This window comes from Callorhinchus milii, unplaced genomic scaffold, assembly GCF_018977255.1.
Source record: "Callorhinchus milii isolate IMCB2004 unplaced genomic scaffold, IMCB_Cmil_1.0 Scaffold2, whole genome shotgun sequence".
Lineage (NCBI taxonomy): Eukaryota > Metazoa > Chordata > Chondrichthyes > Chimaeriformes > Callorhinchidae > Callorhinchus > Callorhinchus milii.
This window is the reverse complement of record NW_024704743.1, coordinates 117,850,649-117,868,390: the sequence shown is the minus strand read 5'-3', so window position 1 is coordinate 117,868,390 and position 17,742 is coordinate 117,850,649. Positions and strand designations below refer to the sequence as shown.

The following is a 17,742-nucleotide window of genomic DNA, read 5'->3' as shown; positions in this document are numbered from 1 at the left end:
CCTTTTCTCACTGAGCAACAGTGCAAAGGAATTGCATGCCTAGGGTTGACATCCGGGAGCTTTCATCCGGTGATGTAATGCCGTCAAGGACCGAGTTACTCCAAGAGCGACACAAATATCATCTATTTTGAAAACTCGTTCATTGCACTTGCAGGCACTCAGCCCACTGGTTTCCTGTGTATCGGCGGGCTTTTCCTGTTAAAATGGCATCAATTTTCTGTTACCACTTCAAACCTGCCTCTTATAAACACTATACATAATACTAATAATCCTTACATTTGATATAGTGCCCTTCATTTTGGGAAGATCTCTCAAAGCACTTTGCAGGATTTACTGTGAAGTGGAGTCTCTGTGTATTTTGTAGGTGAACCCAGCAGCCAATTTGCATACAAAAATATCTCACAAACAGCCGTTAACTAAATGACTAATTGTCTCTAGGGGTGGAATTGCTGGTCAAGACACCGGGAGAGAGAAACTCTCTTTTCAAGTCGCGCCTTGGCATCTTTGATATCTACCTTGAAAATAAATTGTTTCTATCTATCTGTATGTCATTTTTGATCATTTCCCTCATCTGGATAACACAGAGGAATAATACCAAAAGTTATCAAAAGCTCAAGAAGACTAAATACCAAGCCTGCCCCAGTCTGCAAAACAGGCATCAGAGAGAGTATAGGTTTACACAAGGACGGACTAGCATGTAACTACTTATGCCTGCATTACTTCCACTTGAGTTACTGACAATTTATTACTACCAGGCTCTCCACTTGAAAGACAATCTCTTTACTCTGTCTGATGACTCCAGGTTGAACCCACCATTGCCAAGAAATTATATATACAATCACGGTCATCCGGGTTTATGTCCTGTCTATCGTGTCCACATCCCTCAAACCCACACCGACCCCATTACATACGGCTCCACTGTGTCCATCCCCCAGCGGGATGAATTTAAGCTCCTCACTCTTAAATCCCTCCATGGCCTCCGCCAGCTCTCAGTCTTTCTACCCCTCTTCTCTAGAGCTCCCAGAGTCCCTCTACCTCACCCCACACTTGATCTATCTTTAAATCCCACCTGAAATCTACCATTTCACCTATGCCTATGGGCTCCTCTCCTTCCCCCTTTTTCCTTGCTCAGCACTCCCAAATGTTATCCTACACAAAGGGCACTATATAAATGCAAGTTGTTGAAATCTTAATTCTATTTAATGATAATATTATTATTATATTATAATTCTATTTGTATCCTTCCTTCATTTTCATTCCTGAATTGCTTTTTTCAACTGGCCTACCCTTAACCTCATTTTCTATGCCCATGATTTTGGACCCTTGAAACTGATCCTTGCATTTCTTTCCAAGTCTTTTTTTGTTGGTCAGCCAGGTGTGCATAATATGGTGTGGAATCATAACCAACTGTTGTTTTTTTAGGGGAACAGCCTGGTGTCTGACACATGCGGAAACCCATCACCATGTGTAAGAGAATTCAAATCAAGGTGGGAATTTCATGCATCCACTTACACATGGAAATCCCACAGATAGATTGTTGGAATGGAATGCACACCGTCTCTCAGGAGGTAGGCATCCTGCTTACCTAATTCCAGAGAGCATTAGGCGCAGGTTGGCAAGAGTCAAGGCTTGGTACAGTGTGCATTGGGGTACTGCTGCAGTCAAACCAGTAAAACTGCATAGTACCGTCTGGCAAGCTTTCCTGCTGCTTGTCCAGCTAGGACCACCCTATCCTTTGGCTTGCAGGGTTAACAGGAGCTGGAGTGGGAGGATTCTCCGCCAGCAGTGACTGTGGGTGGCCCTCTTATTGAAGAGGCAGGCAAGAGGATGACTTTCCTTGAAGAGTGGTATTACTGATTGTAACACACGTTTGCACTCTCTAATCATGTTAAGCACGGCTGCGGGCAGTTTTCTAGATTTCGTTTTGCTCAGAACACAGATGACCCCAGCAACAGTATTCTCTCACATTCTCATCTTCTGGGTCCAAACTACACAGAGCCTGCTGGGATCCACCAAGTGGATCAGCTGGCATTAGAGCATTTTCATTGAACTGGCCCTCATCACAACTCATTGTGTGAGGAACATACATCCCTTTCATAGCCTTCAAAACACAACACTGCAATGCCAAGACTCTGCTCCACTAGATCACAAGGGAAAGCTACTCTGGAAATCAGCACGAGTATTCGCCAACACAATGCACATTTATGGTTAAACTCCAAATGTACATTGGAGTCCTCAAGCATTGGTTCTTGCCAATCTTCGTATAATACTCTTTGAATAAGGTAAGCAGGGTGCGTGCGTCCTATTAGAGTATGAATTCCATTCCACACAAAGAAATTTCCAAGTGTAGGTGATATACATACGGAGAATTCTCAATCTAGTTTGGACACTCTTAAGCACAGTGTTGGGTTTCCGCATGTGTCAGACACCTGTTTGGACAAAAAAAACTCAAGAATAAAATCCTATAAAGCTTTGATAGTTTCAATGATGTGATAAGGCTCTATATCAAATGTAAAGTTTATTGTAATGTCATAAGTATGCTGAAAAAATGAGTTGAAATGAGACTGTGTCAGGGTAGACATACCATCTGGGATCCCTAGGGGGAGTCCTCACATATGGTCACAGGGCTAAAAGCCCTACTTCACCTGTCCACCTCTCTTGTAAATTTGTGACCAGGTGAGATGAAGTGTTAATGATGTAAGTGAAACTAGAGACATGTAAGTAAATTTAAATGTTTGAAAGAAATACAACTTTTCTCTCATGTTCTCATTTGGCTGATGCATTTCACCTACAAAATACACGTTACAGTATATTCTGTGAAGCACTTTGAGACACGTCAACGACGTGATAAGGCGCTATATCAATTGCCAGGATTATTATTATTATTATGTACCTACTGGGTACATTAAACAACAGCAGCAACTTCTGTTTAAAAAGTGCCCTTCATGCAGGATCGAGTTAGTGGAACCAAACTGTTCCAGATGGTCTCACAGCTGATGCAAGATGACAGATTGACTCTCAGTTTGACTGCAGTTATACCTCTCATATTGTGTTGCTGTGTAGGATCAACCAGTCACATACATGGCAATATCAGAAGCAAGTAAAGGTGACATAAGAAGCACAAGAATTTGTTTCCCTCGGCGGTGGCCTCAATTCCTGAAAGTCAGCTAAGTTTGCCTGTACATGCCTCACCCACACCTACCTCAGAGATCAGTGTCATTTTATCACTGTTCAACGTATTTTAAATATGCACTAAAGTATAGCCCACTTCTCAACACTGACACAGGTCATTAAATTCCAAGTGCCAACCAAAAATAAGGGCAAGGAATCCGACATTTGAACTAATTGCCTGCGTTTGTAAAATAATCCTGTAAAGATTCAAAGTAAGTCCCTCCTCCCTTCATTGGTTGTAAGGTCAGAGCAAACCACTCTGTGGATAATCGTTATAACAGCAATAATAATCCTTGCATTTGATATAGAGCCTTACCACGTCTTCGAAATGTCTCAAAGCGCTTCACGGAATATACTGTAAAGTGAATTGACTGTATATTTTGTGGGCAAAACACAGCAGCCGATTGCACACAGCAGTGTTCCACAAACAGGCGTGGATTGAGTGAGCAAATTATTATTATTATTTTTTGAAAAATTATTTCCCCTAGGAAAAGCGATCCGCCAATCAACTAACATCCGGATTCCTACTTACTGCTAGGTAAACAGAGGCGTGTGGAGGAAGGAAACTTGCCCAACGTTTTGCCTACAATAACATATCAAACAGAATATACTGTAAAGTGTAGTGACTGTGTTTTTTGTGGGCGAGTGTTACATGGATAGTCCTTGCCAGGCTCCACTAACTCTCCACTAACTCAAGATCCTCACTCTCAAATCTCTTCATGCCCTGTCACCTCCCTACCTCTCCGATCTGCTCACACCCCACTTTTCTACCCACCAGCTTTGCTCAGCTGCCAGGCGTCTGCTGCACGTCCCTCGTTCCCTCCGCTGCATAATTGGTGGTCACGCTTTCAGCCACCATGCCCACAATTTCTTGCCTCAATCTTTCTGTCTTGTCCCCTCCCTGGCCATCTTCAAATCACACCTAAAATCTTAACTCATCAACCGTGCCTTCGGTCACCTTCTCCCCCTTTCAGGCTCGGCATGAAGCCACATTGCTGTTAAGTGCTCTGAGATGTTACCTGTGCGAAGGGCGCTATATAAGTGCAAGTTGTCATTGTAGCCCCACACTGGATGACAAGCAATCTATAGGGTGTCCACCAAGTCCTCTTACCCCCTTCTTACAAAACAGCACTATGAGACTATGGAGGAGCTGAAACGAGCTGTTAGAGATGCATTTGCCACGTCAATCCATCCAAGTTAACTGAACATGGTAACAGATTATTATTTCCTATGAAAATGATGACACTCACACCAACCTCTGGACATCTAACTACAGTTAAACACTTACTGCTACACAAACAAACACTGTTTGTTTAGCAATAAATAGGAACCTGGTTGTTAGTCGACTGCCGGTTCGCTTTCTGGGGGTAATAATCCCTCAAAAAAAAAATTCATGACTGTCTGTGGGACACTGGTGTGTGCAATTGACTGCTGCGATTCACACACAAAATTTACAAGTCCATCCATTTTACAATATATTCTGTGAAGCACTTTGAGATGTCTTAACGATGTGATGAGGCGTTATATCAAATGGATTATTATTGTTAATATAATTATTATTAGTAGTGGTAGGATTTCAAAATACAATTATCATCATTTTTCCACATGTTTCAGTTGTTGGTTGGTACACTGTAGAAAAAAAAACCATGGGGGTAACATGACTTTGTGAACACCCTGTAGAAAACGATCCCTCGCCAGTGAGTATTCATACCCCTCTCTCTGAGCCAAGCACCAGGAGACTTGCCCAAATGAGAGAGCTCAGTAAATGTACTTTGTAATATAATAGTCGACACACCAACTGAATTTGGGCAGCTGCCAGTCTAAAATACAGGGAGATTGCTTTCAGTTCATCCTAAGTGGAACTAAAAGCAACTCTCGTGGGATCTGAGGTGCAAGAAGGTGCTGAAATTGGCGCAAGAACTCGGTTTACAATTGTGGAATGTGAATTTAATATCCCATTTACACGATGACTTATGATGGAAGAACTCGAGCGGCGTCCACTGAAATCTCGGTTTCCAAAGTTATCCTGGCGTGAAGGAAGAGCTCGTCAGGGTCATGTTTTATGCTGGAACAATTTCAGAAGCAACTCAGCTTCATACAGCTGCACAGTCACTTCAGATGTTAGCCTCCTTCTTATTACTACAATTTGTCCACACGCAGGTAGGTCTACAACATAATAATAATAATCCTTGCATTTGATATAGTGCCTTATCGTGTCTTCAAGACGTCTCAATGCCTTTCACAGAATGTACTGTAAAGTGGATTGACTGTATATTTTATGGGCAAAATGCGGCAGCCAATTGTACACAGCTGTGTCCCACAAACAGTCTTGGATTAAGTGACCAATTTGGTTTTTTTCAAAGGGATTATTACCACTGGGAAAACAATCTGCAAATCAACTAACAACCAGGTTCCTACTTACTGCTAGGTAAACGTAGGCTTGTGAGTAAGGAAACTTCCCTAAGGTTTCACCCCGTCCGGGAATCAAACCTGGTCCTCTCGCTTGCAAGACCAAGCATGTATGCCGTATATGGAAACAAAGACACTCCTCAATTATTATTTTTTCGCAATCATCTCCTCCTCCCCGAGATGTGGTGACTTATGATGAAGTACCGTTCCACCCACCCTGGCAATCCTCTGTGGCTCATTCATCGTTGCTGAATTGTCAGCGGGAGCCGTCCTTCGGATGAGACGTCAAACCAAGGTCTCTCCTACCTGTTCAGGTGGATGCTAAAGATCCCTTAGCACTACTTGAAAAGAGAGTGAAGTTTCTCCTGGTGTCCTGGCCAACAATCCCCCAAATAGAGCTGGTTGTTCACTTCATGGCTTTTGTGGGACATTGCTATGATTCACATGCAGGCTTTTGAGTTTACATACAAACTACAGATACTATGCTTTACAGTATGTCCTGTGAAGGACATACTGTAAAGACATCTTCTTGAAGTGAGAGGCATGAAACAAAACACAAGGATCATTACAATAACAACAAGCATTTATATAGAGCCCTTCATGTGGGGAAGCATCTCAGAGCGCTTATTACTGGTACCCGCGAGCCTAACAAGTAAGCATGGAATGTCTGCTCAACCATGAAGTGCATCGCAGTTCAAGATGAATCCTGTCCTTACCAGCAGACATCCACCCGTGGCCCACTTTCTTAGAAGGGATTGAGGGGGGAGCCCAGGGAATTTGGCCTCAGCAGCATTCACACTGCCAGAAGAGCAGAGAAATTAAACTCAAGTCTCTACTCGTGGCAATCAGCAGCAGCAGAAAGTAGACCTTAAACGCAGTCATGAAAAGGTGCCAAATTCCGAGGATTTCAGCAAAACAACCTTAAACCCCAGTGCTTGGCACAGCATTAGCACATGTGTTTTCGATCAGATCATTTTTCCAGATCCTTTCAGGAGGTTCGGAAAGTTTTTTTTCCCCCAAAAAACAAATAGCATCACATGGAGAGCATTAAAGTGTTATTACCAGAATTACTAATGAGGTATTAAATCCCACCAGGGAGAGAAATTAGCTTAACACAAATTTGAAGCTTGTCTTTTTATTTGTATAGTTCAGCATGAACTGTTATCTCATCTGAAAAATGGCATGTCTGTGTGCTGTCCCTGTTGGTGCATGAGTAATAAATAATAATTTCCTTACATTTGATACAGCAGCATCTTTCACGTCAGGAGGATATCTCAAAGCATTTCGTAGTATACAGTCTAAGTGTAATGACAACAACAACTTGCACTTATATAGCGCCCTCCATGTAGGGTAGCGTCTCAGAGTGCTATCAAGCTACCGGCCCATCTCCAACCTCCCCTTTCTCTCCAAGGTCCTGGAAAGAGTTGTCGCCTCCCAACTGCGCTCTTTCCTTTCCACCCATTCTCTTTTCGAACCCCTTCAGTCAGGTTTCCGTGCTGCCCATAGCACAGAAACTGCCCTGGTCAAGGTCACCAATGATATCCTGACCATCTGTGACCAGGGCTCCCTCTGCCTCCTCGTCCTCCTCGACCTATCGGCAGCATTCGATACGGTCGACCACGCTATCCTACTCCACCGCTTGTCCTCCCACCTCAACCTTCAAGGCACTGTCCTTGAGTGGTTTAGGTCGTACCTTTCTCACCGTCTTCACTTTGTCTCGACGAATGGCTTCTCCTCCACCCCCCGTACTGTCTCATGTGGAGTCCCTCAGGGCTCTGTCCTCGGTCCCCTCCTCTTCACCCTCTATATGCTCCCCCTTGGTGACATCATCCGCAGACATGGAGTTAACTTCCACATGTATGCGGATGACACCCAACTCTACCTTTCCTCCTCTACTCTCAACTCCACGACCACCGATGTCCTGACAGCTGCCTGTCCGACATCGAGTCCTGGACGAGAGACAACTTTCTTCAGCTCAACGTGCGAAAAACCGAGGCCCTCCTGATTGGTTCGCGTCAGCGCCTCCGCACCTCAGGCGCCGACACCATCAGCATCCAAGGCTGCACTCTCCACCTCTCAAAGCCAGTCAGGAACCTCGGCGTTTTGTTCGACCCTGAGCTGTCCTTTCTCCCTCACATCCGCACCACAACTGGCACCGCCTTCCATCACCTCCGGAACATCGCCAGACTACGCCATTACCTCACCCCTCACGCTGCTGAAACCCTGGTTCACGCCTTTGTCACCTCAAGGCTGGACTATGGGAACTCTCTCCTCGCCGGCCTTCCCGCCACCTCCCTCCACAAGCTGCAGGTCATTCAGAACTCTGCAGCTCGTGTACTGTCCCGCACCAGGCTTCGGGACCACATCACTCCCACCCTCGCTCGCCTCCACTGGCTCCCCATCCCCCAGAGGATTGATTTCAAGATCCTCATCCTCACCTACAAGGCCATTCACGGCCTTGCTCCCTCCTACCTCTCCAACCTACTATCCCCCTACCTACCTGCCCGTACCCTCCGTTCCTCCGGCTCCGGTCTGCTCCACGTCCCCCGCCCCAATCGCCCTACCATCGGTGGTCGGGCCTTCAGCCTCTCAGCCCCGAGGCTCTGGAACTCTATCCCCCAGTGCCTTCGCCTTGCTTCCTCCCTCTCCTCCTTCAAGGCCGGTCTCAAAACCTTTCTCTTTGACCGAGCCTTCAGCTCCCCTCTCGACTCTCTTCCCCCTTCTCGCTCCCTCCCATCCCTCCCCTCACCCTGACCATTTCCCCCCTTCTCGCTCCCTCCCCTCACCCTGACCATTTCCCCCCTGCTCGGGTCATGACCCAACTGTGCAGCGCCTTGGGATGTCCTCCTGACGTGAAAGGCGCTTTATAAATGGAATCTTGTTGTTGTTGCTTAACAGTGACGGATCTTGACTCCAAGCTGGAGGTGGGGAGAGATGACTGTCAGCACGGTCGAAGAGGAATGGACTGTGTGTTTTGTAGGTAAATGGGCTCTCCCATGCCCCTCTTACCACTAAATGCTCTGAATTCCCCAATGACAAATGCACATCACTAAAGTCTCAACAGTTGACAGCGAATGGCACATCACCTTTTGGATTTCAAGGCAAATGACAGATTACTGACATGGCTGGGATACGTGTGTCACTGTATTTACTTACATTTAATGTACACTGTAATTTTGGCAGCGCCTTGGGATGTCCTCTCGACATGAAAGGCGTTTTACAAATGTAATCTTGTTGCTGTTCCCATCAGCAAGTTTGTTCTGGCCTCCTGCTTGTCCCTCACCCCTCTGCTCCATCATCGCCGGCCGTGCTTTCAGCCACTGCGCCTCAAAGCTTTGGAACTCTCTCCCCCAATTGCTCCGCCTTGTCCCCTCCTTCCCTTTTTTAGATCATGACTGAAGACCTTCCTCTTCGACTGTGCTTATATTCACCCCCTACCTCCATCCCCCCCCCGGCTCGGCATCAGGCTCCGCCACTGTTAATCGCTCTGAGACACTCTCCACGGGAATGGTGCTATATAAATGCACGTTGTTGTCGTTCCAAACGTGTCCTTTTTTTTTTTTTGCAAACGGTTGTTACTTGGGGACCAAACAAATACATCCTTTCTAACCTTTATCTAGCCACGGGTGCTGCATAGAACAAAAATAAGCTACGTGCAATCTTTAAGGATAATGTGCCACGGGTTTCCTGCCTTGCTCATTTTCTGTATTATGCTGGGGGAAAGAACACATGATAACTTGGAGGTCAGCCATCCTGTTAAGACGTGCCAGGCACTTGTGATCCTGGCCCGAATTACCCTGTCAACCAACGTTCATTCATTCATTCATTCACTGGAGTCACGCAGTCACTTTGCAATAGGATTGACTAAAAATTAAACAGAGACAGTTCAGTTGAATGTCTCAAGGTTAGAGAGACAAGTATATACCTATGGATCATCAGATACTCTGTGGAACTACAGCTCCATCCTTTTGGGACCTTGGGAATTCCATCCGTGGAATGCCGCTGGTCAGGGCTCAATTAATGTGGAGTCCAATATCAGGGCTGGCTACCCTGGGGTTTGCTCGATTGCCAAAGAGCGTCAAGGAAATATTTCAGTAAGTTCTGCCGTCTTTGAAATTTTACCCTGTGGTTATTTGTCTCCCTCAGGAGATTAAATACGTTTGGTAAAAGTATGAAAGAGTGAAAGTGCCTCACGACTCTTTGGCAGCAGTGAGTTTGATGTGTTTTTCTACACTTCTAATCTGCACTTTTATGCTGAAGGCATATAATAATAATAATCCTTACATTTGATATAGGTCCCAACAGGATGGAGCTGTAGTTCCACAGAGTATCTTCATGTCAGGAGGATGTCTCAAAGCACTTCACAAGATACACTGTAAGACACAGTGACGATGTGTGGGACATCCTCCCGACCTGAAAGGCACTATACACATGTAATTTTACTGTTGTTGCAAGCAAAGGGCTGATCATGGGATATTTAAAATGTACAAATTGGCCATCGCATTCAAACTATAGAGTCACTACACTTCACAATAAAATCCCTGTGAGGTGTCCTCTCGACATAATAATAATCTTCGCATTTGATATTGCACCATATCACGTTTTTGAGACGTCTCAAAACACTTCACAGAATATACTTTATTTTGTGGGCAAAAATGATTTTTAAGTTTTCTGCAGAACCAAAAATAACCTGTGAGTGACAGGGGAAAAAAAAACATATCAGAGTTGAAAACTTTCGTAAATTCTGCACAATTTTAAGGACAATGGTCTGAAAGTTAAGTCAAGACCATGATCAATTTGGGGCTTTCACCAGCTGGTACGCAGCTGATGTCACTTCCCCCACCATATCCACCCCACCATTGGCAGGTGAGCTTTCAGCCATTCTGCCCAAGCTCTCTGGAATTCCATCCTGGATTCCCTTTGACTCACTCGATCACTTGCTTGCTCCTTCCCTGCCTCCCTCGTTCCTTCCTTCGTTCGCTCTTTTCCTCCCTCCCTTCTTTCATGGCATGACTCAAAGCGTATGTCTTTGACCACTAATTTGGTTGGATAACCCTTTAAGAGTAAATAGGCAATTTACCGGGAACTAATAAAAGAAGACCAGATAGTTTAGAAAGGGATTCTAGGAGAACAATTTGTGTGGCTTTATGGATGGAGTTTTGGAAACTGAGAATAGAAGTAGTTATTTAATATACTATTGTTGTGGATTGAGAAACATTACACTCTTCCCCAGACACCCCTCAGCTCAGACCCCAAGCTTGGGTGCCCAGCTCGCAGTGTGAAGAGAGAGTCCTCGTGACGTGTGTGTATATATACATAAATTGTATTGTGATTGCTCCATTGGGAAGGTAATCAATTGTCTTAATGTCTCTACAGCGTGTGATAAACATGAAGGCACAGCTGCACTTTGTATCTAGAGTCTGAAAGTTGAAGGAACACAGCCCGATTCATAAACTTGCCATTGATTCAAGCGCAGGCAGGTTTTTGCAGATACCTGAACAACAAGTCATGTAAAGCAACAACCAGAATCTGGTCGTGGCTGGGCTGGATGCCAGGCTGCAAGATTTAACTGCGCTATTAAACACAATAGAAATTGGCAGTTGTATTTTTCTGAAAGCCAAAAAGCTTAGACACACCACAAATCATGTTAAACATGTGTACCCCAAAACGACTTTGAGCAATCTCGTTTGTTATTAATCCCTGAAGAAATATACTTTTAAGTGAAATTGGCACCGCTAAAATAAATCTAAAAAGTGAGATTTTTTTGAAAGATAACATTGTAAATAAAAGGGTTTCTCCCAACCTAAAGCTCATCTGCTTTTGAAATTGTGGAAAATCAATCAAGAAATTCAATGCACTATTTTTTTTAAAAAAGGATATCTATTAATACAAAAAAGTATAAAATAAACATTTTTTAAAAACTTTCCATCCTGATTATTCACCCGAGGTACCATTGCAAGGTTATAAGCTTTTACCTTCTTGTCAGATGAAGTGCCTACAACAGAGGCTGTTATTTGTTAGAAAAGGATGACATGAACATTAAAGTTTAAGACCGAGTCAGGAAAAAAAGCTGCTGAGGCAAATGTAAAGAGGAAGACTAGGGACGGTGAATTTTGTCCCCTCCTTGGCAGATCGAGGCTGACGAACAAATTACCTAGAGTAATACGGCACAGATATAGGTAGGCTTTGAGCCATTCTGCCCCCGCTCCCTGGAACTCCATCTCAGAGCCCTTCTTTCAAGCCATGTCTCAAATTGTACCTTTTTAACAGCACTTTCAATCATCTTTCCCCTCCCACCCTTGGCTCCCATCACCAGCTCAGTGTGAATGCGCTTTGAGGTGTCCTCAGGATGTGAAAAAGGCACGGTATAAACCTAAATTGTGTCGTATTTAAAATTAGTGTATGCCGGTGTTTATACACCACACCAGCCCTCACACACTCTATTCCCTCCTTTAAAGATTTAACAATTGACTTGTAGGATTCAAAATGGCTGGGGGGGGGGATGGGGGGGATGCCTTCTACCACCTAGGGTGTACATGTTTAACATTGGCCTTGCAAACTTAATATCAAAACCAATGTCGGTCAGAATCTAATGCTAGTTTTGAAAGGAGCTTAAATGTGACCTCATTAAAGAGCTCCTGAGGTTCAGTCCTGGATGAAACTTGGTTTGCCCAGGGAGTCTGTCATAACATGTGGTTGCTAAGCACTTCCTTTGCCGTGAAAAAACCTCAGAAATAGAGGCAACAGTAGGGGCATTACAGCACAAAATAACCTCAGCGATTATTACATCCGCTTAAGCTCATCGCAGAATACACGTGCTGTTCATGGTTCAAAAAAGGCTGGTTCCAAGAACTCTGGCAGCAGTCACTGGGTGATGGAGGAGAAAGACCAGGGTTTGGCGATCAAAGCTCCCTGTTCCTTTCCTGCTGTCAGCAGATCAATTTGACCTCTGCTCGCCACAACCCTACAATGGACTGTCTTACTTTTAACTCCAGTTTGCTCTGGAAGGCTGTCAAGTCTTGTGGCTGCTGAGTACTTATATCCATGCAATAGCCTAAGCACATTGCACCCCTCTTTAAGAACTCTCGCCACACCATTGCAAGATATGGTCTCTATTCTAAATAGTCTGCACACATCTATGCCAACACTCAGGAACCAGCCACTGATGATGGAGGAAAAGGGTAGGGATCAGTTTACTCTGATTGTCAAGCCAGCAACCTCAACTCACCACAACCCCAGATGTCCTTAGATTAACAACTCACTCTTTGTTGAACTATGGTTAGAGGCACAAACCCTCCTGCCTCGTCCCTGACTATTTTGTGGCACGCTGTTTGATAATATCAATATGTTTTTTGTATCATTTTTAATATAGCTTTGTTCCAATTTCCCCCCCCTCCCCCACCACAATGTGGTGTTGCAATTGATGCGAAACATTAGGCAAGTTGCCTTACTCCACACACCTGATGCATTCAAAACACTGCACAACAATGGAAAAACTTCCACTGTTAATGAAACGGAACAAAACTGCTGACTCTGGTAAGCCATTCATGTTTTGCTCTGTGTTACTGGAACACTCTCCCTCAATCCCTCCACTTTGCCCCCTCTCTCTCCTCATTCAAGTCCCGCCTGAAAACTTTCCACTTCGACCGTGCTTACGGCCGTCTACCCCCTCCCCCGGCTCAGAGTCAGGCTCCGCTACTATTAAGTGCTCTGAGACGTTACCTGCATGGAGGGCACTACATAAGCGCAAGCAGTTGTTGTTGTTACTGGCATATTATTGTTTTCAGCCTATTGCCAGAGGTGCCGTCCAGAGGTACAGATGAAGACGTTAAACCGAGGACCCATCTGCCTCTTCAGGTGAATGTTAAAGATCCCATGGCACTATCTAAAAAGAGAAGGGAGTTTCTCCCGGCATCCTGGCCAACAATTCACTCCCTAAAATTGGCTGTTCACTGACTGTGCCCAAAAAACTGACTGAGAAACTGACTGTGCCATGTTCGCCTACAAATACACAGTCACTGCACATTACAGTAAATCTTGGGAAGGGCTTTGAAACGTCTCAACTACATGATAAGGCGCTATATCAAACGCAAGGATTATTATTATGTATAACTTTTTAAAGTCCCTTCTGAGATGTCTTTTTTCAAAGCTGAAGGAGAGGGCAAGGCTATCGAGGATAGTGTTCCAGAGCTTCGGGGTGTAGTGGTTGAAAGCACAGCCACCGATGGGACAAGCAAGAGGCCCGAGCAGAGGCAGCGGGTAGTGGGTTGAGGAGAAAGCAGGTTGGAGAAGCGCAAAGGTGCCAGGGCATGAAGAGATTTCAAGACGAGTGTGAGGATCTTGAAATCGATCCCAGTACACAGAAATGGTCCCAGTGTACAAAAATGGTCCCAATACAAACATCTGGGTTACCCCACTTAATATCTTCACCTATTCTGAAGTAGCTCCTCTGATGGCTACTCTGTGCTTCCTTCTCTCAAGCCAATTTCAAATCCATGTCCAACCCTTGATACCCAGATCAGTTTTTCTCCCTTGTGCAAGGTTCTGAGAATTAGTACCACAGACACTCAACATTACTGCTATTCACAAAGCAATTCCATGTAAACCTGACAGGAGTTCTGAACGCCCTGGGTTCCTAGGGATGCCTTATGTCACTCATTTCCTACACTAATTTATTTTTAAATTTTTAGATTAAACATATTTATTTTTAATTTGTAAGTCTGCTTGATTCGAGGGAAGTGAATACAAAAATAATAACTTTCTCAAATGTCTTTTAATTAGATGACGTGTCTCAGCCCTGTTTGGGGGGATATTGTTCCATTAACTCTTCGTATTGGAGCGTGTACGGACAGTTGTGTGACGTCCTGAAATGTTCTGAACTCAAAATACTCTTTAGATTGCTCACCAAATGATACATGATTTACCAGTCTGTGGTGATTAGAATACGGAGATTGAGAGCTGATAATAGGGTAAGATGATGGCCAAAGACTTCATCAGCTTTGCAAATGCCTCCTGGTCTCAAAAAAGCCCAATTAAACTAGTCACTAAGTAAAGTCATTAATGGAGTGCTCAGCGGGAAAAAACATGCATGATGTTTATCATGGATAAAGCTTTCTATCTATTTTGCTTTAGCTTCCATTGACAAGGAGCCTGATAATGGGCGTCTCGCCCACAAAATATACAGCCAATTCAATTCACGGTATATCTGTGAAGCGCTTTGAGATGTCTCGAAGACTTGATAAAGCGCTACATCAAATGCAAGGATTATTATTGTTGTACATTTCTCTGAATACAGCTTCTTTACTGGCCAGACAACAAACACAACAGCTTGCATTTAATAATAATAATCCTTGCATTTGATATAGCGCTTTTCACATCTTCTAGATGTCTCAAAGCGCTTCACAGAATATACTGTAAAGTGAATTGATTGCATATTTGTGAGAGAAACGCAGCAGCCAATTGTGCACAGCAGTGTCCCACAAACAATTGTGGATTGAAGGAACCCATTTATTATTGGGGTTTTTTCTTGAGGGATTATTATCAGCCGTATGGAGTAAGGAAACTTGCCCTTTCTTGTGAGAAAAGAAATTTACAGTGCCCTTAATAAGGATAGGTGTCTCAGCCCTGCGAAGTGGTGGAGATTGGATGCCAAGCTAGAGGAAGAGGGAGCTCTCCCATAGACAACCTTGAGGTTTAGTTAACCAATTATTGATTCCCGAATAAAATTAAAGGTTATTGCTCCTGTGAAGATGGCATTGAGTTACATTCTTTGAGCATTGTAAAGAAATCATTCAAAGCTTTCCATCACCACATCACTCAATCAACGTATGATAATAATAATCCTTGCATTTGAGCCTTATCACGTCTTTGAGCTATCCCAAAGTGCTTCACAAAATATACTGTAAAGTGAATTGACTGTATATTTTGTGGGAGAAATGCGGCAACCAATTGCACACAGAAGTGTATCGCAAACAGTCATGGATTGAAGAGACCAAATTATTATTATTATTTTTGAAGGAATTGTTACTCCCAGAAAAGCAATCTGCCAATCGACTAACAACTGGCTTCCTATTTACTGTTAAGTAAACAGAGGCATGTGGAGGAAGAAAACTTGCCTCATGTTTTGCCCTGTCCGGGAATCAAGCCCAGGTCCTCTCGCTTGTGAGGCGAGTGCTCTAACCAATCCGTTACAGGACCTCACCAAGACTTATCCAGTCAGTCTCTGAACTAAATGGACAAGATACGTCTCAAATTCAATGCCAAGGTCTCAGTCTAAGCAACAGCGGGGGCACTACAGCGCAAAATAACCTCAGCGCACTGTAACAGGGAGGAGAAAATGCAAATGTTTGCCAGCTCCTGATCCCTAGCCTACAAAACCGCTGGAATGTGGATGTACATGAACTTTGTGTGACAGCGTGATTGGGGTCAAACTGCAATGTCCACCCTCTTTCATCAAATAGCCTGCTGACGCTCACTATCGTCAAAGATTCACATAAGGATAAAACTTGTGTTTGACATTGAACCATCCAAAAGCACTTCACAGGATTTTACTGTAATGTATAGTGACCATGTATTTCAAGGCAATTGGGGCAACCAATTTGCACACAGCAATATCCCACAATCAGCTGTGACGTGATAGACCAACATTTATCAGGAAGGTTATTACTCTCAGTCAACCCTGGATACTGGGAAAAACTCCCTTCTTTTTTCAGATAGCGACCTTTAAAATCCACCTGAACATGCAGGACCTAGATTTAACGTCGAAGGACAACACTTTTAACAATGAAGTGCTTCCCCAGCACTGTATTGAAGAGTGGAGACCAGAACGTGTGAAGAAAACTGACAAGAAATACATTTTTTAAAAATGCCATAAAAATTCATGATCACCACAGGTTTCTGTGAGTTGCATTTCCTTTTCAGTCATGAATTAAAACCAACAGTGCACCTTTGTGCATTTGCTTGGCTTGCTCTGCTATTGTTTATTGTCAAATGCAATAAATTATTGAAATATGTTATTTCATAAAACATACCCAGGTGGAGATAAAACCACAGACAATCACAGCACAAAAGAAGGCATTGCTCTTTTTAAAGAGCTATCCTGTTAGTCCCATTTACCTGACTTCCCCCATTGTTTTCTTATATTCACTATTGGTGAAGCTTTCCTTTTCACTGATCAAGAATTTGAATTCTTGCAGATAATTGAATTCATCGGCTGCTCCAGGGGAGCAATGACAGCTGTATATTCTAAATACATCCTACACAGGTGTCAGCTGGCTTAGTCAGTGGCCTCTAAGTCAGAAAGCTATGTGTCCAAGCCCCACGTCAGGACTTTGAACTCATATAATCTTCATAATAATGACTTTACGAAACAGTGCAAGTCCACTTTATTGGTGAAGGTGCCATCCTTTGGATGAGACATTAATTAATAATAATAATCATTCCATTTAATACAGTGCCTTATCACATCATTGCGAATCTCAAAGCGCTTCACCGAACATACTCTAAAGTGAATTGACTGTATATATTTTGGGCGAAACGCACCAGCCAATTGCGCACAGCAGTGTTCCACAAACACCCAAAAAAATTTAAGAGGTTATTACCCTCAGAAAAGCAATCCACCAATCAACTAACAACTGGGTTCCTACTTACTGCTAGATAAACAGAATGGGCTGCAATTCTCAATCTCCTCCCATTGTGTTGCACAATCACTGACCTCTGTATACTTGGTTATTGTGTAATTGTGGAACCTATTCAGTTGCAACACACCCTAATCTATTCATGAGAGGCACCAGAGTAAATTACACAAATGAATGAATAAAAAACACTTTTGAACCATTTTATACTAAGGACTAGGATAAAGATTGCCTCCTGACCACATTGTCAATTGGTTCAGCCTTTTTCTTTCCCCTCAACTGGATAATTACTGGTTGAAAGTGCAGCAATAAAGAGTAAATGAGCAAGTGGGCCATAATGGACACACCCAGGCTAAAGGCAAACATGATTGAGAGTTAACAACTGCCAAAAGGTGTGGAGGAGAAGGGTGCATTTTAGGGTGAAACAGCCAAATGAGCAGGCACAAAGGAACTCAGAAAGCATGACTGTCCAGTAGCCAGACTGAGGTGACTCTGCGCCTCTCACTGGCTCAGATCTCTCCCCTATTGT

General features: G+C 43.7%; 1 protein-coding gene across 1 annotated transcript in view; it reads right to left on the bottom strand.

Annotated features, from left to right (window-relative positions):
* The window catches only part of LOC103179715 (laminin, alpha 3), a 150,117-nt gene that overhangs the window by 124,947 nt on the left and 7,428 nt on the right, over positions 1 to 17,742 (bottom strand).